The sequence below is a fragment of the Marmota monax genome, unplaced genomic scaffold, assembly GCF_021218885.2.
Source record: "Marmota monax isolate L192 unplaced genomic scaffold, Marmota_monax_Labrador192_F-V1.1 WCK01_AAM20220418_F8-fsc01905, whole genome shotgun sequence".
Taxonomy (NCBI): Eukaryota; Metazoa; Chordata; class Mammalia; order Rodentia; family Sciuridae; genus Marmota; species Marmota monax.
In genome coordinates, this window is record NW_026693541.1 from 23,553 (window position 1) to 35,264 (window position 11,712).

The window sequence follows — 11,712 nt, forward strand, 5'->3', positions numbered from 1 at the left end:
AAGTAAGGATTAATACCCAGAATATATAAAGAACTCAAAAAAACTTAATGCCAAAACAACCCTAATTAATAAATTGGCAAAAGAACTGGAGACAATTCTCAAAAGGAGAAATACAAATGGCCAAAAATACATACAAAAAGAAAAAAAAAAAGTTCAACATCTCCAGCAGTCAGGGAAATGAAAATAATAACTACATTGAAACTTCATCTCACTCCAATCACAGTGTCCATGATTAAGAATACAGATAATATAATGCTGTTGAGGAGATGGGGAAAAGGTACATTTAAACATTGTCAGTGGGACTGCAAATTAGTGCAACCTGGAAAGCATATGGAGATTCTCAAAAGGATGGAGAGGCGGAACCCACCACGTGCCCCAGCTCCCGGGCTCCCAGGCGAGGGAAAACACCGGCTCGCCCTGGCAGGGCTGCCCCAGGTGAGGCTCGAACTCACAACCTCGGCATGGCTCGCGAGCATACTGTCGTATAAGTACCGCGCGCTAACCGATTGCGCCACTGGAGCACCCGGCACCCTATGCCCGGCCGCTCCTTACTCGACCCACATCGGGTCCCAGTGGCCAGGGACCCCCCCGGGCGCGCTCGCTGGTTCCCTGGGCCACGTCTCCCCGACGCGCGCCCGAGGAGCCTGGGCTCAGCGGGGACCCGCGGGAGCCCCGGGACCTGGAGGCTCCAAGCGCCGCTTGCTGCGTCCTTCCCAGGCGACCGGGAGGCGCGGACTCTGGGGAAACTGCGGCTGTCCCCGCGTGGCCAAGAGGACGCGCAGTGGTCACCGTGCCGTGCCGACCGGCGAAAGTCCGGGGCCGCGAGGCGTGGAGCCCGTCGCTGGCCCCTGGCGCTCCCCTGCTGCCCTCACCCTCTGCCCGCGCCCCGCCTCTCCCAGCCTCTCCCCTGCGAGGTTCCGTCCCTGGCCTCTTTCCTCCGAGCCTCTCCCGCCCAGGCTTCTGTCCCAGGCGCTCCCCCAGCCCTGGCCTCCCTCCCCAGCCTCTCCTGCCCTCGCCCTCTCCTTACCCGGCCTCTCTCCCCGGCGCCTCCTCCCTGCGCCTACCGAGCGGGCGGGGAGGTCCCTCGCAGGAGCCCGAGCCCCCGCAAGTGGCGTTTCCGTCGCGTTCGCCCGGGCTCCCGCCTGACAAACGGGCTGGAAACCCGGGGCGGTGACCAGGGCAGCTGTGACGCTTTCTCGGCAGCCACGCGGGCCACCCAGGGTGGGCGGACGCAGCGCCAGGAGCTCGGTGCGTTCCCGGGGCCACCCACCTCCCGGGACCTGAAAACGACCGAAACCGCCGGTGGGGGGGGGGGGTCGCTGAAACCCTGAAGTCTCGGTTCTGGGACAGCGAGGTCTCCAAGGGTCTGAGTGAAGGCCTCCTGCTGGGCCCTTCCGACGGGGAGGCCGTGGGACAGGTGCGCGTGCTCGGGGTCAGCCGCTGGGCCCGCGGCGGGCGTGAGACTCCGCAGTTAGGGACCTGCTGGGGTTTTTGTTGTTGTTGCTCTTTGTTGTTTGCATTTAAAAAAAAAAAAAAATCCAAACGGTACACATTTAAGCTACAATACGTACAGCCCTGATACGCAGGTTTTGCCACACATCACACAGACGAGCTAACTGACCTGCCCACGTCCCCCACGGACGTCTCCTGTGGGCCCGGTGAAAGCGCAGGGTCAGCTGCGGTCTCTGGACCCAGGCATCCCTCACAACTGCTGCTCGACCCTGACCTCTGGCCACCGCCCTCCGGCCACAGGCCTACTCCCTACTCCCTTCTGCGTTCAAGGTCTTTGGATCCACGGAGGGAGATGACGAAGTGCTGCCTGGCTCCTTTCCCTTAGTATCACGGTACTGAGCTTCATCCGTGTGGGACTTGTTCCTCCTTTCCCCTCTTTGTATCTCTGTAAGGATGGGTAGCTCTGCACGGTATATTCGCTTCATTCATTTCTCAGTTGGCATGTTGTTCGCACACCTCAGCTACTGAGAACCACGTTTCCATGACCTGGGAGAACAGGTACACTCGGGCCCTGATTTTATTTCCTTTGGGCACTTACCCTGAAGAGGGAGGACTGGATCACGTGGTGGGCCTATTTTCAATTCCTCAGAACCTCTGTGCTGTTTCCTATAAATGGGCAGCACTTACTTGCATTCCCACCGACTTTTTCTCCACATCCCCACCAATATTTATCTTTTATTTTGTTGATATTCACTCTCCTAACGAATATGAAATGACACCTCCACAGGGTTTCGGTTTGCATTTCCAGATGGTTAGTAATAGTGCCCATTCCTTTCACATACCTGTAAGTCATGGGTATGTCTTTTTTAAATGTCTATTCAGGTTCTTTGTCCACTTTTAAATTTGGGGAGGTTGTATGTGCATATTTCTGTTTTGTTTTTCCCACTGAATTGTGTGTGTGTCATATATTTTGGATATTAGCTTTTAGAAGACATAGTTTGCAAATATTTTTCCAATATCTTTCCAATATCTTTTCACATTATTGATTAGTTCCTGTGTTATGCAGAAGTTTTTTAGTTTGATGTAATCCTATTTATATTTGCATTTGTTGCCTGAGCTTTTAATGTCCTATCCAAAAAAACTAAATAAATCATTCCCAAGGCCAATTTCAAGGAGCGCTTTCCCTGAGTTTTCTTTCTTCTAGGAGTTTTGGGGTTGTTTTTTGTTTTATTTTGTTTTGTTTAGTTTTATAGTTTGAGCCTATGTTTTGATATGTAACCCATTTTGAGTTGTTTTCACATATAGTATGAAGTAAGGGTTTAATTTAATTATTTTCCACATAAATACCCAGCTTTCCCAAGATCTTTTATTGAAGGAAGTTTCCTTACCCATTGTGTATTCTTGGCATCCTTGTGAAAAATCAATAGACCACCCTATGTGCTTAGGTCTATTTCTGGGCTTATTCTCTTGCAGGAAAATGAGATAAGTAGGTAAATTTGTGTTGATAAACCTGGTACTACACTTCTCAGGTGATTACCATGCCTATATGAAAAGTTAGCAAGACTCTGACCCAAGGTTCAATCATGTACCAGTATCATCCAGTTTGGGTTACTATGCTTTTATAATATTGATTGGTACATTATAGTTGTACATTATAGTGGAATTTATTGTTACATATTTGTACATGCAGACAATATAGCAATATAAGTTGGTCGGTTTCATTCCCCGAGACTTTGTAGTGTATTTTGAAATTAGGTAGTGTGATACCTCCAACTTTGTTCTTTCTCAAAATTGCTTTGGCCATTGAGGTCTTTTGTGATTCTATAACAGGGACTTAGAAAGGCTGCCTTTGCTAAAAGCACCTACTCTTGATTTAGGCCTGCAGATGCCCAATGAGTAACTAAAAGCAGGATAAAACTTGACATCTCTGCTTTCATTTTTTATCTGTCTCCTTTATTACCTTGAACCTTGGGTCAGAGTCTTGCCAACTTTTCATATAGGCATGGTAATCACCTGAGAAGTGTAATACCAGGTTTATCAACACAAATTTACCTACTTATCTCATTTTCCTGCAAGACTGGGAACACCAAGAAAAGAGTAGCCAAAACATTTTCAAGATTTGTGGGACATTCAACTGCCAGTCGCCTGAATTGACACTTTGAAGTCTGCAGTCATTTCCCCAAATCTGCAGTCACCTGCAGAACCTCACAGATCACCCCATGATAAGATCACCCCCAAATGGGAGCAATTACACCACAACAGGAAATGAGACTGCCACCCCCCAGCAGAAGCAATCATCTCAGGATAACCAGACGCCCCCTGGAGCTATGCAGACTCCTCTGAGCCGCCTGGGGAGAACCAGTCAGGAGATAACCAGCTATGCCCATAGAGTCCCCACCCTGCCTTTGCTCTCCTTTTCCATAAAACCTCTAAGCTTCTGTCAGTCCCTTGAAGACAGCTCTTTGGTGACTGCAGGCTTGTTGCCTATTCTTCCTGGCCTGGCCATGATTAAAGTTCTCTTCACCACTACTGGTCTCTTTGATGAGCAATATTGGGTCAGGTGGCTGAACCTGGTCTGTTGGAACCTTGAGTCTAGTGCCATTGCTCAAGGACTCCTCCAATAACAGTTCCAGGTAAATTTTAGAGCTACTTAATTTCTGTGAAAAATATCATTGGAATTTTGGTAGGAATTGTGTTTGATCTGTGTATTGCTTTGGACAGTGGAATCCCATGAAAGTAGAAGAGAGATCAGTGGGACAGAGGGAGGGGATTGAGGTGAGGGAGTTGGGTGGGAAAAAAGGAGGAAGGTGGAAGGAAATTGACCAAACTATGCTATGTGCATGTCTGAATGCAGCAGGGAGTTCCACCTTTATGTGTATCTATTACTTCCTGGTTGTCAAAAGTGCTTGTGGACACAGCAGGGGACCCAATCATACAGACACTTCTGTACTTATGCTCCTGAGCAAGGGGTACAATAGAAAAACTAAAACAGACACAAGGACAGAGGGGGCACCAGTCAGTAATAGTGAAGAGCATATGGACAGGGGAGGAGATAAGGAAAAGAGGAAATTCCAGAGACCATAAAAAGAAGAAGCCAAAATTCCCCCACCAGCTTCCCAGCTCAGGAGCCCCTTCTCTTGAGAAAAGTCTGTTACTGTCACTTTTAAAGTAAACCTGCTGCTTGCTTGCTATCTGTATGTCCTGTTCTTCAACTCTTTGCTGAGCAGAGACAAGGAACCCAACACCCCTGGACGGTAACCCTGACTCCTTCTCCCATGATCCCCACACCAACCGCCTGACAAACTGTGGGGCTTCCTATACGACCTCTGGAATCTTTTCCTTCTCCATCAACTATCCCTTCCTTTGTTCCACGATGAACTAAACAGCACTTTGATTTGGTAAACTTTGTGAAATTTTTTTTTCTCATTTTATTTTTTTATTGATTTCTTTTTTAAAAATGACAGCAGAATGCATTACAATTCTTAGGACACATATATACCACAATTTTTCATATCTCTGTATACAAAGTATGTTGACACCCAATTTGTGTCTTCATACATGTGCTTTGGATAATGATGACCATCACATTCCACCATCATTGCTAATCCCCTGCCCCCTCCCTTTCCCTCCCACCCCTCTGCCCTATCTAGAGTTCACCTGTTCCTCCCATGCTCCCCCTTCCTACCCCGCTATGAGTCAGCCTCCTCATATCAGAGAAAACATTGCATTTGGTTTTTTGGGATTAGCTAACTTCACTTAGCATTATCATCTCCAATGCCATCCATTTACATGCAAATGCCATGATTTTTATTCTCTTTTATTGCTGATTAAAATTCCATTGTGTATATATGCCACATTTTTTAATCCATTCATCCACTGAAGGGCATTTAGGTTGGCTCCACAGTTTAGCTATTGTGAATTGTGCTGCTATAAACATTAATGTGGCTATGTCTCTGCAGTATGCTGTTTTTAAGTCCTTTGGGTATAGTCCAAGGAAAAGGATAGCTGGGTCATCAGTGGTTGCATTCCCAGATTTCCAAGGAATCTCCATACTGCTTTCCATATTGGCTGCACCAATTTGCAAGCAGTACTAAGAGGAGAATTCATTGCATGGAGTTTATTCCTTAAAAGAAGAAAAACTCAACAAATAAATGACCTCACACTACATCTCAAAGCCCTAGAAAAAGAAGAACAAATCAACAGCAAAAGCAGTAGAAGGCAAGAAATAATTAAAGTTAGAGCTGAAATCAATGAAATCGAAACAAAAGAAACAATTGAAAAAATTGACAAAACAAAAGTTTGGTTCTTTGAAAAAATAAAATTGACAGACCCTTAGTTACGCTAACAAAGAGAAGGAGAGAGAGAACTCAAATTACCAGCATATGTGATGAAAAAGGTAATATCACAACAGACACTATAGAAATACAGAGGATAATTAAAAATTATTTTGAAATCTTATGCGCCAATAAAATAGAAGATATTGAAAGCATAGACAATTTCTTAAGTCATATGATTTGCCCAGATTGAATCAGGAAGATATACACAATTTAAACAGACCAACATCAAGTGATGAAATAGAAGAAGCTATCAGAAGCCTACCAACCAAGAAAAGCCCAGGACTGGATGGATACACCGCAGAGTTCTACAAGGCCTTTAGAGAAGAACTAATACCAATACTCTTCAATTTATTTCAGGAAATAGAAAAAGAGGGAGCACTTCCAAACTCATTCTATGAGGCCAATATCACCCTGATCCCAAAACCAGGCAAAGACATGTCAAAGAAAGAAAACTTCAGACCAATATCTCTATTAACATAGATGCAAAAAATCTCAATAAAATTCTGGCAAATCAAATACAAAAAAATATCAAAAAGATTGTGCACCATGATCAAGTGGGATTCATCCCAGGGATGCAAGGTTGGGTCAACACATGGAAATCAATAAATATAATTTATCACATCAATAGACTCAAAGAATCATATGATCATCTCAATAGACGCAGAAAAAGCATTTGACAAAATATAACAGCCCTTTATGTTCAAAACACTAGAAAAACTAGGGATAACAGGAACATATCTCAACATCATAAAGGCTATCTACACTAAGCCCCAGGCCAACATCATTCTAAACAGAGAATAATTGAAAGCATTCCCTCTAAAAACTGGAACAAGACAGAGATGCTCTCTTTCACCACTTCTATTCAACGCAGTTCTTGAAACACTGGCCAAAGCAATTAGACAGCTGAAAGAAATTAAAGGGATACACATAGGAAAAAAAGAACTTAAATTTGTTGGTAAAGATGGCGCCTGGAGCACTTATCTTCCCGGAGCTCAGGAGTGTTGTAAAGATGGCGCCGGGAGCGCCATTAGCACTATTTGCTGACGATTTGATTCTATACCTAGAAGACCCAAAAAACTCCACTGGAATTTTTTCAAGATTCTTCATCTTCCAAATGCTGTACCCGACATGTCTCCAAGTGGCTAGGATTTTAGATACCATTTCCCTTGGTAGGCATTTTACAACCGACAGGAGTTTAGAGACATCAAGATAACAAGGTACAAGAAAAATGCCAGGAATACAGGAGAGATGAGTCACCATGTCCCTGTTCATGATAGACCAATCACCATAGCTAACTCCCTCCACTGAGGGCTTATCACCACCACAACTCCTGCCATAGGTTCTGGATTCCAATTAGGCAAAAATAAAGTAAATAATGGAATCAAGGTCTTCCATTGGTCCCTGTGCAGAGACAGAGGCATAGCTTAGCATGAGTCAAGGCTCACCCAGAGGGAGGCCTTGAGCCACTCTGGCTGGGCCCACTCCTCTAACAGTGTTACTTTCACTTTCAGTAAATCTATGCTCTGCCTGTTACTTCTATATTTCTTGTTCAATTCCTAGTTTCCAGTGCCAAGAAACTGGACCCCACTGAACAACCCACCAGTAACACAACCACATACACACCCACCCCAACTAAACAGGCATCCTGCTCCAACATGCATGAAGGGACTCCTGTGCATGCGTGTTCTCTCCACCCTGTGTTGCTTCCTCATCTACATCCACTTTTATTCCTCCATGTTGACATGCTCTTACCTTCTAAACCCCTTTCTGCACTACATTTGTAGTTTTTTGCTATTTTTTCATATGGTTTATCTTATGACTTCCACATGATACACATGAATGAGGATTGAAAGTCAAAATAGTCTATTATAACAATGTGACATTTTATGGAAACCTCAGGGTAATTACAAAGCAAAAGCTTATAGTGAATATGCAGAAGATAAAGGAAAGGGAATAAAAGCACCATCACAAAAATTCAAAAAGAAAAACAGCAGGTGAGGAAGAAAGGAACAAGCACAAGATGACCAGAAGAGGTTTTAAAAAATGGCAGTCATACATCTTTACCCATCATTCATCACCTCAGTGTAAGTGGATGGGATCTCCAAAGGAGGAGGAAGAGGAGAGACATCAAGAGCCAACTACATGCTATCTATCAGAGACTCACCTCACCTTCAAGGACACACATGGACTGGAAGTGAAGAGATTGAAAATGGTCCTCCATGGAATTGGAAACCAAAAGAAAGTAGATAAACTCACATCAGACAAAGCATACTGTTAGAGTCTGTAAACAAGTCTGGATGGCGCCTGGCAAAATGCCAGAGGGAGTGGTTTGTGAAGTAACACCAGCGAGCCATTAAGTGTGGAGATTTCTTATTGGTTGACTCATGTATCTAGTTTATGCTAATTAAGATAAGCTGTGTGGAATGTATAAATACCTCTGTTGTCCTACAATAAACAGCTCCCATTCCTGCTGTATCAATCTACACAAATTGTCACCCCCCGGCTAGTTTGCTGCAGCTGGACTGCGGCAGCATACTTTAAATCAAAACTACAAAACAGACAAACAATGGTAAGCAAATTAGTTTATCAATAGGGTATAACAATTGTAATTCTATATGTGAATCTATGTGTAATCCATAAAACACTGGTGTACCTAAATATAGGAAGAAAATATTAATTGATCAGAAGGGAAAGATAGACTGCAATTCAGACACAGTAGGGACTTTAGTACCCCACTTTCATCAAAGGACAGATCATCTAGAGAGAAAATCAATGAGGAAATATTGAACTTGAACTACTCCATCGAATGGACCTGAAAGACTTACAGAATGTTTTGTTCAACAGCATCAAAATACATATTCTTGAGCTGGAGGTATAGCTCAGTTGGTAGAGTCCCTGCCTTGCATGCACAAGGCCCTGGGTTCAATCCCCAGCACACACACACACAAAATCTTCTTCCCAACCACACAATGAACTTCAGAATAAATTATGTGTCAGGCTACAAAACAAGTCTTAACAAATTTTAAAAGACTGCATTCATGACAATTATCTTTTCCTACCACAGTGGTATAAAACTAGAAGTCAACAATGGGAGAGATTTTTAAAATTCTACAAACATGTTGAAATTCATGTCATGATCCTGAAAAACCAAAGGGTCAAAAAAGAAATAAGAGAATTTTTGAGATATCTTGAGACAAATGAAAATGGAAATACAACAAACCAAAACTTGTGGGATACCAAAACTTATATACTTCTAAGAAAGAAGTATATAGCAGAAAGTGCCTACATCAGTAAAGAGAGATCTTAAAGAAATAGCCTAACATTACACCTCAAAGAACTAGAAAAGAAAGAACAAACTAAGCCCACACTTGGTAGAAATAAGAAAATAACAATGGTTACCAAATACTGAAAGAGTCAGGAGGAAGGAGGAGGGAGAAAGGTGGACGGCCAGGTTAAGTCACATGAGGAGCAAGAGGCTCTAGCATGCACAGCAGGGTGACTGTAGATAACAGTCATGACCCCACATTCACAAAGCTCAAAGAAAGGACTTTGAGAGTTTTCTTTATAAATAAATGATCAACGAGATGATATGCTTAACCTGACTTAAATATTGCACAATGCAGACATTTGTTAAAACATCAGTTGTTACTCACTAATATGTACAATTTTCAAGGTTTTTATGTATCAGTTAAAAATTATTTTTTAAAAAAGAAGAGGGAAAATAATAAAGATCAGAACACAAATAAATCAAAAAGAAAATTTAAAAAAAAATTAGAGATCAAACTAAGAGTTGGTTTGTTGAAGTGTTGGTTTGTTGAAGAGATGAACAAAATCAGCAAGTCTTTAGCTAGACTAAGAAAAAAGAAAAAGATGTCAGAAATGAAAGAGGAGACATTACAGCCGATGCCATGAAAACACAAGGAATCGTGAGAGATCACTACATAGCCAACAAATTGGATAGTCTGAAAGAACAGGATAAATTCCTGGAGACATACTAAGACCCAATCATGAAGAAATAGAAATCTGAAAGACTAATAACAGGGAGATTAAATCATTAATAAAAAGTCTTCTATCCATGAAAATCCCAGTGATAGCTTCACTGCTAAAACCTACAAAATATTTTAAAAACTAAATCCTGCTCAAATTCTTCAAAAAAAATTTTATGAGGCCAGCATCACCCTGATACTAAAGCCAGACAAGAGCATTTCAAGAAAAAAAGAATTACAACCCAACACCCCTGATGAACACAGATGCAAGAATCCACAAGATAAATGCAACTCAAATGAAAAGTTGTGATGCAATTATGTACAATTGACCAAAATGCCTTCTGCTGTCATATATACCTAATTAAAATAAATTAATTAATAAAAAAAAGATACCTACCAGCAACTCAAATTCAATAACACAGTAAAAGGGCCACTCCCCATGACCAAATGGGATCTATCCCAAGGATTCAAGGATAGTTCGAATATACAAATGAATAAATGGGATGCATACATTAATAAAATTAAGGGGAAATCCATATGATCATCTCAATAGATGCAGAAGAGCATTTGATAAGATTCAACATCCTGAAAACTCTCAGCAACTTAGGAACATAATAAATGTACTGCAATACAGTACAGGCTTTAAATGGCCTGCCCACATCTACCAGCATGCGTAAGCGCCCAGGAAAAGTGAACCCATGCCCGGTCTGGCCATTTCTATTCAGCATAGTATCAGGTACCAAAAGAACAGCAAAAGCAAGAAGACAAGAGGGAAAATAAAAGCCACCCAAACTGGAAAGGGAGAGGTTGAATTGACCCTGTTTACAGATCACCTGAGCACACAGAAAGCCCTGAAGAATTAAAAAAATATATACATACTGTTAGTATAAATGAATTTAGTAAAGTTTCAGGATACAAAATCAACACAGAGAAATGAGTAGCATCTGTGTCCACTAACAACCAAAATACTTGCAAAAGCATTTTTAAATCCCATTTACAATAGCTGTAAAAAAGTTAAAAACTTAGAAATAAATTCAACCAAGAAAGAAAGGGTAAAAAAGCTGCACACTGAAAATAAAAAACATTAATGAAAAAACTGAAGACACAGGTGTGTTAGAATGCCAATATTACTCAAAGTGATGTATATATCCAGTGCAATCTCTCAAAATTCCAATTTCATGTCTTATAGAAATAAAAACATCTTAAAGTTCATATGGAAGCAAACAAAAGGCCCCCAAATAACCAAAGCAAGCCTCTGCAAAAAAGAACAAAACTGGAGACCTCACAGTACTTGACATCAAAATATTCTACAAAGTTATAGTAATCAAAACTGTATGGTGTTGGGCATGGAAATACAAACACACAGACCAACAGAACAGCATCCAGAGGCCAGCAGTTGATCTTATAATTTACAGTCAACTTATTTTTGACAAAGGTGCCAGTAACACACAGTGGGGAAGAACATTGTCTTTAGTAAATGGTGCTGGAACAACTGAATATCACCAGCAGAAGAATGAAATTGGACCCCAGTATCACGCCACGTGAAAAACCCAAATGGATTAAAGACAGAAATATAAGACTGGATGCTGAGAGCCGGAGTCTGTATGGCCCCTGGCATTTTGCCAACAGTATTGATTGACAGGCGAAGCATTACTATCCGCCTCTGCCGCAACTTTTGAGTTCTCGCACTATTTTGGAGTTCTCCTGGGGATTTCCGGGGATTCCCTGAGAGTTCCCATTGGTTGGGGAAGTGCAGGAGGAGGGATTTCCGGGAGAGATATTTCCGGCTGGGGGTTCCTGGACAAGCCTCCTGGCGTTAGGGAGGATTCCCCGGGAGCTGTGTGAAGTGTTTTCCTGCAGTTTAAAAATAAAGTTTGTTCCTGCTTCAGTGGCTCGTGATTTGTGCCCAGCCAGACTGCGGCATTTGGTGGCCCGTG

At 42.4% G+C, this 11,712-nt stretch overlaps 1 non-coding gene across 1 annotated transcript; it reads right to left on the reverse strand.

The window, feature by feature from the left end:
* Window positions 1–427: 427 nt before the first annotated feature.
* Trnai-uau (transfer RNA isoleucine (anticodon UAU)) lies at window positions 428–521 on the reverse strand. The gene is made up of 2 exons: window positions 484–521; window positions 428–463 (listed from the first exon to the last, which is right to left on the reverse strand). It is a non-coding gene; the product is annotated as a tRNA-Ile (tRNA).
* Window positions 522–11,712: the final 11,191 nt, after the last annotated feature.